The sequence below is a fragment of the Schistocerca cancellata genome, chromosome 5 (assembly GCF_023864275.1).
Source record: "Schistocerca cancellata isolate TAMUIC-IGC-003103 chromosome 5, iqSchCanc2.1, whole genome shotgun sequence".
Taxonomy (NCBI): Eukaryota; Metazoa; Arthropoda; class Insecta; order Orthoptera; family Acrididae; genus Schistocerca; species Schistocerca cancellata.
Window position 1 is genome coordinate 345,107,736 of NC_064630.1, and position 14,769 is coordinate 345,122,504.

Below are 14,769 nucleotides of genomic sequence, written 5' to 3' on the forward strand. Positions count from 1 at the left end.
GGTGTACTTGAAAATACATTCTGAATTAAAGTACTTTCTGGGAGATACCAGATGACACAGTGGTTAGTTATTGTGACAGCTACACGATTATATCACGACGTTACTAATGTGTGACACAATTTACATTGTTGCTTTGGCGGTGTATCTGTTTCATATCTGCACAGTTTTTCTGAATTCTTCTGGAAAGTAAAACATGTTTAATAGTAACTTTTGTGGTACAGCTACAATGAGACAGCCTTTTCCATAGCACAACAATACGTTACAGCACAGTACTTTCTTCATCACAGCAATAAGCGTAATAAGTAAGATATCAATACGCAAAGCATTTCGCTTTTGTTTGTCATGAGGTAAGTACATTGACTTCTGCAGAACTTAGCTTTTGGAGGACGATAACTACGACACTTCCACAGAGATTATCTTACAGCAAGACGCACATTTAGCGCTACAGGACACGCATTTGAGTGACTAATTTTGTACTTAAACCATTTATTTTTCAAGATTTCTGAATTACAAAGCAAGTTTTCCGTGATACATTTCATTCCATTGCTGTAATCTGTAACACCTGAGGGTATAATTAGAATAATCCTCAGGGGGGTACACGCTTTCTTTGTGTACCATGTGTTTGGCAAGCACAAGGAGCCCTAGCTAATATGGTATTTGCTTATACAACTTTACACATCGGTACCATATTTCTCTAACACATAAATTACACAGCTATCTGATCATTTAACTGAGAGATAAACTTTTTTTTACTACATCAGTGACAGATGTTTACGTAATTACACCGTTGGATAACTTCACACTTACGAAATTATATTTTGTCTGTACTGTGTGAACTGTTCATATTTTTTCAGACACATTGTGATATTATGAGAGCTTTGAATGATATATTTGGTATGGGATCACGATTTTTAATGTACGTTTGAGGTAGATGACACTATTGAAATGAGCAGAGAATTTTCTTTAGGTTTTGAAATTATTGCAGAATGCTACGACGTTTTTGAGATTTGACTGAGGTGTTATGATGTTATTTTTACGACGACGATGTGTATTATGCTGCTGAGGTATGTTCATGATCAATAAGCCGATTTTATATGAGGAATTTGATTATGTTACATATTTATTATGATGAAATGAAAGTGTCGTCGCAAGATTGACGTGACGACAAATATATATATATGTGTAATAAGGTAAGGAGTAATGAATAGTGGTTAGGCACTCTGATTTGTGAAAGAGGATGTTCGAAACCAAGAAACGTACTTTAAGAGTTATGAAATGTGTGTGTAAATGCATGAATGTATCACAATGCCGGCGAAAATTTTTTGGACACTGTTATATTCATAAGATTTTGTTTCTACACATTTGCAACGCAAATTCTTGACCTGTGAAATTTTTTATATGAGACTGCCACTGTAGCAGAAACTGCTGTCGTAAATATTTCCGTAAGAAAGTTAAGTGACCACCTGCACATAATGCGTCGTGGGCACCCAGGTGTGTCAGATGCCTGGAGAACAAGCCATTAGTGTGAGTGCCTCATCAGAAGCACAGGTAGAAAAAAAGAAAGGGGAGGCCATTGTCCTCGCTATTGACATTTCCTTGTTGAAAGCATACTGTGGAGCTCGTAATTTATGATATTTACTGAAATGCCTAATGAAACGATGAGAAACATTTCACGGCTATTGTCTTGCTAGTTGAGAAAAATGCCCTATGGCTTGCTTTATGTATTTATTTACACATTTTGTTTAATATCAAGTTTCTAGCTGCACTGCAGCATTGGTTAAAATAAAATTTAATATATGTACTAATACAGTTATTTTATGCCTACAGATCCAGTCAATAAGAAATTTATGATCTACTTCCAAGAAAACGAGGGCACATAAATAGACATATTCCTTCACAAGAATTGCATAAATAATTTCTTTACGATTTGGTAACTTATCTGCTAGTGTAAGTTCTCGTGATGCATCACTCTAGTGTTAAGATGTGACATAGGTATTAGACATGGCCATTTTAGTGTAATATTTTTTCTGCTTGAGCTATGTCATGTTTAGGTATAAGTTACTGCTGTTTGCCAGGCATAGTGTTACTGAATTTGACTTTGTGTTACTCTTCTAAGCTAGTTTTACTAATGATTTATTTTTATTGTTTGCTGCACATTGCCTTATATTAGTTGTAATATTGCAATTGCTTTGCTAATTTCTTAATGATGCTTGCTTCGCAAATCTGCATTTTCTTTCATTGCTGTTTATATTAATTGTTTTATGTGATGCTGCATTGCCTCGTCCCTTAGTTTAGCATCTGAGCTCAGTAGATTTAAGTTAGCTTAAGAGGGGGTAGACTATATAAGAGAATGAGTTGCGATGAATTGGAAGAAATGCATTGAGAAATTATACGAAAAAAAGTACAGAAAACAGGTTTAGGTAGGATTTTCTTGGAAATATAAATACAGAAAGCATGCTTAGATAGAATTTTTTTGGTGGAAACAAAGGTTGAAATAAGACGAAAGATGTACAGAATGAAGTTTTGGGGTTGGACTGCAGTACCAAATGTTACACTAAAAACAAACCCTGTCCTTTCCTTTTGTGTTATCCCACTATGTGTTTGTGTACCCTTGTGTAGTTGTTTTCTTCCTGTCTCTGTGTAGTTTCATAGAATTTCTTCTTCTTCTAATACTAAGCTATATTCACTATGATGAGGAATACTGTTATCCTCAAATATAATTGGCATTAATAACATGTTATTTACCTTGTAAAGATGCTTAGACATTATTTATTCTGTTTTGTTTTAATGCTCATGTGTAAAGTTGATGTTTCAAAAATTATTCTGATCGTTTATGTATTTGCTTATGTCATAATTCCTGTAACACTGATGTATATGTTTATTTCTATTCTGTTGTAAAGCCTGTACTACAAATGTTATCTGTATTGTTATGTTATTTAATGATGTATTTTGTACCTTTGTAATTGTATTCTTATGTTGTAAATTTATAATAATATTGACACCAGTTAATCAAATTAAGTAACTTGTAAGTTACATTTCACTGCACACGTTTCTGTTGGTCATAGTATATGGACAATATGTGAGAAGTAAGGACTGTTAGTGTTTGCACGTTTGTTGATAATTCAGCAAGGGACTGGATAACAGCATTGCTGGTTCTAAGGACAATTCCAAAAACTTTGTGAGTGCACAAGTGGTGGTTATGGACTTGCTATATTATCTGCAAGACTCTTCAGTGGTGATTGTGCACCTGCACAGTCACAACAGATGGCTGCTGCCCATCTCTACAATGACTACAGTGGGTCTGCATCTTTGATGGCCCACCAATACCATTATTTCTACAAGGACTGCAGTGGGTCTGCGCCTCTGGTTGCCCACCAATACCGTAATCTCTACTGGGACTACAGTGGGTCTGCTCTGTGATGACCTACCTACCAATCTTCTTTAAAACGTCGAATGACTCTGCTGTGGGTTTGCTCTGTTGTGACCCATTACCTGTCTGCATGTCAAGAGTCAGCACTGTCTTTCAGTTGGAAGGACAACACTACTTCTTCAAGACTGCATGGAAATCCACTACTTCCGTGTGCATTGTCTTTTACTGCTCAGACTTTGAAAAAAAAAACACTGTAATTTTACTGTGATGAACAATCTGGACTGTCTTTATGGACTGTGAGAAAATTTTAGCTTTTGACCAACATTGTATAAATAAGTGTGTGCATTTGATATCTTTGTTACTGTAATTATGAAAAATTTTATCAAATCATTATTGGCCACTGCCCAAAAATATTTTGTAAAATTTTTTGTGGGGAGCATGGGGGCTATGTAAGTAGGCTGTTTATATTTTCTTTATGTAAGTAGGCTGTTTATGTTTTCTTATTGGCAACGTTACGTAGCGCTCTGTATGAAAATCACTGGCTGTGCTGTGTGCAGTCTGTGGCTAGTTTGCATTGTTGTCTGCCATTGTAGTGTTGGGCAGCGGCAGCTGGATGTGAACAGCGCGTAGCGTTGCGCAGTTGGAGGTGAGCCGCCAGCAGTGGTGGATGTGGGGAGAGAGATGGCGGAGTTTTGTAATTTGTCATGAAGTGCTATATATATTATGACTATTAAGGTAAATACATTGTTTGTTCTCTATTAATATATTTCATTTGCTTACTATCCCTATCAGTAGTTAGTGCCTTCCGTAGTTTGAATCTTTTCTTTAGCTGGCAGTAGTGGCGCTCGCTGTATTGCAGTAGTTCAAGTAATGAAGATTTTTGTGAGGTAAGTGATTTCTGAAAGGTATTGTTTAATGTTACTCAGGGCCATTCTTTTGCAGGGATCTTTGATAGTCAGATTGCGTTGCGCTAAAAACATTGTGTGTCAGTTTAAGCACAGTCGTGTATAAATTGGTCTAAGGGGACGTTACAGAAGCTAATAAGGATGTACAATGGTTTACTTGCATGATACCTCTTCTAGTAATAATCTGAGTCACAGTTATTGTTCTAGTATATTTTAGGCATAGTTTGTCGATAGTCACTGTTGTACGACTTGGCGATGGTTGAGAACTCGTGGATTATCTCCAGAGAACTACGTTTACTTTATGCCACATCGTGCCCTCATCGTGAAATGGTTCAGGAGAGAATACAGGTGCCTGAAGCACTAACAAGTTGTGAAACGGTGTGTGTGGAGGATTACAGGCCTCGCTGGGCTGTGTGTCGATATTATCTCCGTGTTACACGGTTTCCACGTCATATGCGAGGCACACGCAGCGCTGTTCCTCCGGTAACAGTAGCTTTTTTGCGTCGTGAGCTTACTCGTTTTGCTAATCCTATGTTCTCTCACGTTGATGATCTTTCGACCCGCCTCACGCCGACCAACACCTCACAGCCGTTAGGGTACGCCTTGTGGCAGTGTACTCACCAGTATTTTGTTAAAACTAATTTGTCACGCCTTTGAAGTAACCAGGAAAATCGAACCCACAGATTGATTTTCACCGATAACTGTCCCCCAAAAACGTTGTGGCATGTACCGGCAGAGATGTATAATCTCACGGAGCTGTAGATCAAAGACGGATATGCATTCCTCGTTGTTCTCTACTAACCGTCGAGGAGTGTAACGTTCGAAGTTCAATGGTCTTGTGCCTACAAACATTTTAAAAGACTGACGCAGCAATTCAAGTGAAATAACTAACAACTATCTGAGGCACTGACAATCTTTCAAGAAGTAAAAGCACTCTCCACTACTGAGAACTTGTGCCCTACATATTTTAGAATTTTGATGCATTGTCTGTGCAACGATTGCCATCGGTAAGTTGCTACCTTATCTGAAAACCAAGCTAGGAAAGCATATGAGAATCCCAGTAACACCATCGAATATGTCTTCGTAGGAGGGCTGTTCGTGAGAACAACTGGGGAGTTATTTGAATGAGACGTGGAGGTTTTGATTTCGAGAGAAGACATTAGCGTCCAGGAGATCAGGATAATGACCTCCATTACCGGCGCCTAACAACGAATAGTGAACGCTAATCAGGAAGTGGTGCTACAGCATGACACATCACGACATTTAATTTGGTTCCTTCTTTGACAGCTGCTTAAAATGGGTGGACGTGCGTGTGCGTGTATGTGTGTGTGTGAGTGAGTGTTTATTATGTGTGACTCATGCCACAGTGGACCGGGAATCTATTTTCTGCCAGATCAACGACTGTCACTTAACAGGACTTTTTTGTTCAGTTTTGTGTTGCCATTTGTTCACTCTGTGATACACCCAAAACATCAATTCTAAAATGCTTGGCGTCTTGTATAATACTCTTCATAGACTATATATTTATCATTAATCATTTTTTGTTTTATATTTTACTTTACATGGAGTTTGAAAACATCGAAGAAAATGTTACTATGTTTACAAAGGACATACACAGTAATATTACATTTAAACCCCACACATATGTCCAAGGTGAGACATTTGAGGTAACGACACTACACCGCTTTCATCACTGGCGCTGTTTCTTTCGAAGTGTGTGATATACTCTACATTACACCTTTGTTTAGATTCTTGATTAATCTGTTGTCTTACTTTATGACTGACAGACTGTGTCGTTTCTTATATCCAAGAAAGGGAAGGACATACAACATCCAATAGGCCCGTGCCTAAAACAGCTATGTGGTGTTCGAATCAACTTATAAATTTGTGAAAGATTAAATAGTGTCCAGTCGATACCATAGTCCAATGAAGCTATAGAGGATGTTCTTAGTAGAGGTGCAACGAGGCAAATAGCGGGATATTATACGTTAGTTCGGCGTGTACAAATAGGTTGTACCACATACGCCGTCCAGGGTGGACTATCAATGAATAGAACCTGCCACAACGCAAACAGATGCGCTAATGTACACTTCACGGTATATTCTGATTGTTAGACTTAACAGTCATCTTTGAGCACTACATATACGGACAAAGCCATGTACACAAGGTGCTTTTTGTTTGTGGACGTTTTATTTCTGACTAACCTTTTATTCTGTAATATGACAACTTGGAATGAGTTTCCAACTCACAAGGAACACTTTTCCTGATAAAACCCTCTGAAGACAAGAAGATGACAGCAAATTCAGTCGAAACTGGATGTCGAAAATAAAGAAATTTCTATGTGATATTGCCATCTTTGAAGTTCTGAAGTAGCAGAGGTAAAATAAATAGAGCGAAAGGCTGTCTACGGCTTGTATAGAAACTAGATTCCACGGACTTGAAATGGAGGAAATAACAGAGAAGGATGAGAGACAGGCTTGTAAACTACCCCCCATATCGTCCAGTCTGTACATAGAGCAAGAAGTAATGGATATTAAGGAGAAATCTGGAAAGGAAATTAAAATTCGAAATTCAGGGAGAGCAACTATAGACGTTACGCTTTGCGTATGACAATGATTTTTTTAGGGGAAGGGAGGGTGCAGTCATAAATCATCTGACTGGTTCGATGCGGCCAGCCACGAATTTCTCTTTTCTATCAACGTCTTCATCCTAGAGTAGTACTTGCACCCTACGTCCACATTTATTTGCTAGACATATTCCAATCTCAGCCTTCCCATTCTGTGTTCACCTTCTACAGGTCCCTCCAGGGTCATGGAGGTTAACACGTTTGATTATCTTGTCCATTATTTTTTTCAACCTTTTCCATTTGCTCTTTCTTCATCGATTCTGCGTAGAACCTCCTCACTACTTATCAGTCCTCGAAACTATCAACATCCCTCTATAAACCACATCTCAAACGCTTCATTTTCTTCTTTTTCCGCAGCCCATGACTCACTACCATGAAACGTTGGGCATCAAACGCACATTCTCAGAAATTGCTTCCTGAGATTAAGGCCAACGTTTGATATTGGCAGGAGGCTTCTCTCGCCCAGAAATTTCCTGTGCTTTTTATGTCCCAAGGTAGCGGAATTCGTTAAATTCGTCCACAAAGTGGTCCCCAATTCTGCTACTCCTCATAACTTTCGTCTTATTTTGATTTTCTGTCAGTCCTAATTCTGCGCTTATTTGATTTCCACTCCATTCGACACATTCTGAAATTCCTCTTATAGTGTCTTGAAAAAGAGGTTGTAAAAAGAACATTAACAAAAATAAAGCAAGAAGGTTGAGGGAATTGAATTAGGAAATAACACAAACATAGTAGTAGGTAGTTTTTGCTATTTGGACAGTGAGTAGGACATCTACGTTAGAATCGCAGCCTTGGTAAAAATTTGCTTTTGACACTTCAATCTGCATATACAGGGTGTCCCACTTATTTTGAGCACCCTAAATAACTGTTTATCCAGATGCAAATTACAAAATGTTTCAAGCAAATGTTCTTTAGCAGTCAGGGATACATCAATCAGCATGATTGCCTTCTTTCTAGCTTCGGTTTTTACAAAGATATGAACAACGGTATGACTTTTTTAAATGGCACCCTGTATTTTTTATTCGGTAATTCATTTCTTCTCCTACAGACTTATTCAAACATGTATCACAGTGTGCTATTCACTGAAACACAACGTTAATAATTACATAACACAACACTGACGTTGACACTCCCAGTGCTTAGTGCGGGTAGTCGGGGTATGGAACACATCCACGTGCTGACGCTAACAGATTCAAAAATGGTTCAAATGGCTCTGAGCACTATGGGACTTAACTTCTGTGGTCATTAGTCCCCTAGAACTTAAAACTACTTAAACCTAACTAACCTAAGGACATTACGCACATCCATGCCCGAGGCAGGATTCGAACCTGCGACCGTAGCGTGACGCTGACAGAGAACAAATGTAAACATAAGCAGAATGCACATACGTCATTCCGTCAACCGTCATCAGTTGAAAGTTGTGTGAGTAAAATGTACACCAACGAAGAGAAGGTAGAAATGCTACTCATCTATGGGGAATGTAAGTTAGCAGAACAGTAATTGCAATATTGTTTTCTTATGTACAGGTACATTTAGTACAGTAGTTTAGTCCTTTTAAATACTGTTGTGTAGAGTAGGCATACAGTAAAGGCTGTCCTTCCTACAAACTGCATCGACATAACGTTTCTTTTATTGTTGTTGTTCTTGTTGTTGAAGGTAGGCGAAATGCTACGCAGGCAGCGGAACTGTACAGAGAGCGCTATCCTAACAAGAACCTACCTTCCCGACTTCTGTTTTCTCGTCTTGTTGCGACGCTTCAGGTTCAAATGGCTCTGAGCACTATGGGACTCAACATCTTAGGTCATAAGTCCCCTAGAACTTAGAACTACTTAAACCTAACTAACCTAAGGCCATCACACACACCCATGCCCGAGGCAGGATTCGAACCTGCGACCGTAGCTGTCCCGCGGTCCCGGACTGCAGCGCCAGAACCGCTAGACCACCGCGGCCGGCGACGCTTCAGGAAACGGGAAGTTTCAACTCACAACACAATCGTCGTAACACTAGCACAGACGAAGCTGCTGAAGTTACTGTTCTCGCAAGGCTACAACGAAGGCAATCATGCTGATTGATGTCCCCCTGACTGCTACAGAACATTTGCTTGAAACTTTTTCTAATTTTCATCTGGACAAACAGTTATTTAAGGTGGTCAAGATAAATGGGACACCCTGTATAAACGGGGGTTGACTGAAAAGTAATGTCTCCACCTTCGTAACTGTTCAACAGTTGGCAGCATTGGTATGCGGCAGGTACTGCCTTGTTCCGTAGCCTCTTCTCTGTAGCTCCAGTTGGCGGGAAGCCTTAGCATTGAACGGTTGTGTTGTTACAGTGTAAAGTATAGAATCCTGCGCAGACGGTCGGTCTGCGCGATTTAAGCAACATGCAGTCATTGAATTCTTGACAGCAGAAGTTGTCACCCCAAAGGCGATTCATCAGAGAGTGAAAGCAGTCTATTGTGATTGTGTTGATGTTAGTACTGTGTGTCGTTGGGCGAGTAAGTTTAAAGATGTTGAGCCGGTATCATCTGACTTGGGTGACAAAGAGTTGGACGTCGTGTGACAGCAACCACCGAATTTGACAAGCAAAATGTTGACAGATTGAGTCAGGACGATCGTCGAATCATTCACAGAGAGAAACTGCAAGCACAATCGGCATTTCAGAAGAACATGTGGATCACATTATTGCTTTGCTTGGCTATCGGAAAATCTGTGCACGATGTGTACTCCGGATGCTGACTCCTGAAATGAAAGCGCACAGACTTGAAATTTGCCAGGAACTCCTCTAACGTTAAGAGAAGGAAGGTGACGCCTTTCTGCATTCAGTTGTGACAGGAGACGAAACGTGGATGCACCATTACGAGCCGGAGACGAAACGTCGGTCTATGGAATAACGACACAAAGACTCACCACAGAAAAAGAAATTCAAGACACAGCCCTCAGATGGAAAAATAATGGCCACAGCGTTCTGGGACGCAGGTGGTGTTATCCATGTTGATTTCCTTGATCGTGGAACAACAATAAATTCAGAGAGTTACATCACAACGCTGCGAACTCTGAAACGACGGCTAACCAGGGCCCTGAAAGGAAAAGGGAAATGTTTTCCTGCGGCATGACAATTGCAAACCACACATTTCCCGTGCTGCCACAGCAGAACTTCAGAGACTGAATCTCAGCACCGTGCGGCATCCTCCATACAGTCCAGATTTAGCACCGTCTGAGAGACGAGAATGATTATTATGTAATATTTTTAAAATTTGCTGAACAATTGCTGAATGTCTCGCACAATTTGCCATCCATTTTTAGTTTACACAGGTATCTCCTCGGATATACAGGCACACAGCCGCACTAATTATTACTTTTCGGTTTAAACCCTGCGCCGATGTGGATATCCGCAGGTAATAATTACTTCGTGCCTAAAAACTAAAGGACAAGGTCAACGTTATGATTTTCATCTATCTGCATGTCCACATAAACAATGTTTGGCATGATACCAGTGAATTTATTAACATTTCTCTTAAGTATGTATACAGGTACACACTGCAAAGCTTATAATACCGAGAAGTATCTCACGTTAAAATCATTTAACATTAGGTGAATTAACCTCCATATATTAAACGGACTATGTGTCTGTTTCTAACAGTATGCCATATGTGACGATAGCATATTAACAAGACTTCATCTGACTTCTCGATGTTGCGGACAGGTCCCAAGAAAAATTCTCGAAATCTGGTCAATAATTACGAAAGAAAGTTTGAATTTTCGAAATGTATCAAGAATCTGACACGCTGTGTTTTACTGAAATATGACCAAGGTTCATCTATACTTTCTTCTATTACGAAATTGTAGCCGCGCGGGATTAGCCGAGCGGTATAGGGGGCTGCAGTCATGGACTGTGCGGCTGGTCCCAGCGGAGGTTTGAGTCCTCCCTCGGGCATGGCTGTTTGTGTTTGTCCTTAGGATAATTTAGGTTAAGTAGTGTGTAAGCTTAGGGACTGATGACCTTAGCAGTTAAGTCCCATAAGATTTCACACACATTTGAACATTTTGAACGGAATTGTAATGCCAGCCGGTGTGGGCGAGCAGTTCTAGGCGCTTCAGTGTGGAACCGCGCGATCTCTATGGTCGCAGGTTCGAATCCTGCCTCGGACATGGATGTGTGTGATGTCTTTAGGTTAGTTAGATTTAAGTAGTTCAAAGTTCTAGAGGACTGGATGACCTCAGATGTTAAGTCCCATAGTGCTCAGAGTCATTTGAACCATTTGAATTGTAAACCAGGAAGTCGGATTTCGGCAAATAAATATTTATAGAAAGTGAACAAAAACGTGGAAACACCAAAAGCACATACATTAACATGCCTAATACGGTGCAACAACACCGTTGGCACTCAGAAAAATGTCCAGTCACCTGGGAATGGAAAAACAGAGATCCTGCATGGTTTTCAACGCAATCTTATGCCATTCCTCCTGATAAATAGTCGCAACTTTAGGGAACGATGAGGTGGACTGCGATCACGCATATCTGTCTCCAATGCAGAGCACAAAGTTTCGATAATAATGAGATATGGTTACTGTGGTAAGCGGTACGACATTCATCCACAGCTCACGAAACCCGTCCTGGACGTAGCGAGCTGTGTGGACTGGGGCTCTGTCATCGTGGACCACGACATCACCACCGTGAAACAAATACTGTATCATGGAATGGACCTGGTCAGCTAGAAAGTTCACATAACCCTTGGCAGTTATTCGACCTTGCAGAATGACCATGGGGCCCATGAAATACCACGATATCGCTGCCGAAGCCATCACCGATTCTCCGCGCCCTATTTCACTCTTGGGACGTAAACTCGGCCAGAGCTTGGAAACAGCGTGAAACAAGACTCATCCGACCAAATGAATTTCTTTCATTGCTCCGTAGTCCAGGTTTCATGGCTTCGGCACCATGTTTTCCTTTTACGCACATGTGCGTTATTGATAAGAGGTATCGGAGATCCAGCTCCCCTAGCAATTCCATGTATATGGTGTTGTTTTGCGGCTGATAGGTTCGGCAAGTGCGGCGTTCGGTTCCACCGTGACTTTTGCGGCTCTGGTCTTCTTATTTTTCGTCACGATGCTCCGCAATGACCACACTCACTCAACACACACTTTCGTCCGCGTTGTGACTCAGCGGATGATGTTCTTCCGCCTTCCCTGCATGCGGTACAAACCTTCGATATGTTGGCTCTTGGAACACCAAACACTTCGTCTCCCTTGATTATGGAGCCACCCAACAATTTGACCACCTTAGAATTCGCTTAGCTCTGACATACTGTTCTCACAACTACACAGAACACTGTTCTGACCACGATCGACACCTGCACAGTTGTCGTTCGGAGTCAGAAACGCGCTGCCTCCAGGCCTCGTTAACATTCGCAGTTATGTTCAAACAAGCGTTTCTCGCTGTTTTTCCTTATTTGATCAGTCTTCCAACTGGTGTGATGCAGCACGTCACGAATTCCTCTCTTCTGCCGGACTTTTCATCTGAGAGTAGCACTTGTAAATTACCTCCTCAATTGCGCCATACCATTTTTACCGTCTACAGCTCCCTTCAGTATGCTGGAATTTATTGCCTGAAGTTTTAACACGTGCCCTATCTTCCTGTCCCTTCTTCTTGTCAGTGTTTCCCAAATATTCCTTACCTCGACCGTTCAGCGGAGAATCTCCTCATTCCTTACCCCATCAGTCCACCTAACAGTCAACGTTGTTTTGTGAATGTTTCGAATTTTTTGTGTTACGGTTTTCCCACAGTCCATGTCCCTCCACCATACAATGCTGTGCTACAAACGTGCATCCCCAGAAACTTTTTCCTCGAATTACGGCCTATGTTTGAGTCTAGTAGATTTCTCTTCACCAGGAATGCCGTTTCGTCCAGTGCTACTCTAGTTTTTATTCCTCCCTTGCTCCGTGTGTCACGGGTTATGTTGGTGCCTATGTATCAGAATACCTTTACTTCAACTACTTCGTGATCATCAACTCCGCTTTCAAGTTTCTGGGTAGTATCATTTCTGCTACTTCTCATTACTTCCGCCCTTCTTTGATTTCCTCTCAGTAAATATTCTGTACTCATTAGGCTGCTCATTCCATTCAACACTTCCTGCAATTCTTCTTCAGTTTCACTGAGGATGGCAATGTCATCAGCGAATCTTATCGTTGATATCCTTTCACCTTGGATTTTAATCCCCTTCTTGAACCTTTCTTATAATCCCGTCATTACTCCTTCGATGTATAGATTGAACAGTGGATGTAAATGCGGATAAAAGATTTTCGAAACATATTGTGTTCGAACATTATGAATTACAACGAAGAAAACGGTCTATTGACACAGCTCTTTACTCACACGAAGTGTTGAATGGTATTGACGAGGGATGTCAAATTGATTCCGTATTTCTAGAGCTGCAGAACGCTTTTGACACTGTACCACACAAGGGGCTTGTGATGAAATTGCGTCCTTATGGAATATCGTCTCAGTTATGTGATTGCATTCACAATTTCCTGTCAGAGAGGTCGCAGTTCGTAGCAACTGATGAAAACTAATCGAGTAAAACAGAAGTGATTTCTGGTGCTTGCAAGGTAGCGTTATAGGCCGTTTACTGTTCCTTATCTACATACACAATTTAGAAGACATCTGAGCAGCCTTTTTAGGTTGTTTGCAGACGATGCTGTCGTTTATCAACTAGTAAAGTCATCAGAAGATGGAAACAAACTACAAAACGATTCGAAAAGATATGTGTATGGTGCGAAAATTTGCAATTGACCCTGCATAACGAAAAGTGGTGACAGCATCCACATGAGTGGTAGAAGGAATCTGTTAAACCTCGCTTATACGACAAATCAGTCAAATCTAAAGGCCGTAAATTCAACTAAATGCCTAGGAATTACAATTGCGAGCAACTTGAATTTGAAGGAACACACAGAAAATGTTGTGGGGAAGACTAACAAAAGGCTGCGTTTTATTGGCAGGAGACTTAGAAAACATAACACAGGTACTAAAGAGATTGTCCTGTTTTAGAATACTGCTACGCGGTTTGGGCTCCTTACTAGACAGGACTGACTGAGGACCTCGAGAAAGTTCAAAGAAAGGCAGCACGTTTTGTACTATCGCGAAATACGAGAGAGAGTGTCAAGGACGTGATACAGTATTTGGGGTAGACATAATTAAAACAAAGTCATTTTACGTTGCGGCGGAGTCTTCTCACGGAATTTCAGTCACCAACTTTCTCCTCCGATTGCGAAAATAGTTTGTTGACGCCTACCTACATAGGGGCCAACGGCTTTGCTGCAGTGGTAACACCGGTTTCCGTCAGATCACCGAAGTTAAGCGCTGTCGGGCTGGGCTAGCACTTGGATGGGTGACCATCCGGTGTGCCGAGCGCTGTTGCCAAGTGGGGTACATTCAGCCCTTGTGAGGCGAACTGTGGAGCTACTTGATTGAGAAGTAACGGCTCCGGTCTCGGAAACTGACATACGGCCGGGAGAGCGGTGTGCTGACCACATGCCCCTCCATATCCGCATCCGGTGTCGCCTGTAGGCTGAGGATGGCATGGCGGCCGGTCGGAACCTTTGGGCCTTCGTGGCCTGTTCGCGAGGAGTTTAGTTTAGAGAGTTTAGTCTACCTACATAGGGAGAAACGATCACCATAATACAATAAGGAAGATCAGAGATCGCATGGAAAGACATAGGTGTATGATTTTTCCACGCGCTGTACGAGATTGGAGTAGTAGAGAATTACTGTGAAGTTGGTTCGTTGAACCCTCTGCGAGGCACTTAAATGTGATTTGCAGAATATCCATATAGATGTAGATGCGGATGCCTGCTAAAAAACTTTTGGGTAAGT

At 41.0% G+C, this 14,769-nt stretch overlaps 1 pseudogene; it reads left to right on the forward strand.

Moving 5' to 3' along the window:
* Positions 1-14,198: 14,198 nt before the first annotated feature.
* LOC126189954 (5S ribosomal RNA) lies at positions 14,199-14,316 on the forward strand (annotated as a pseudogene).
* Positions 14,317-14,769: the final 453 nt, after the last annotated feature.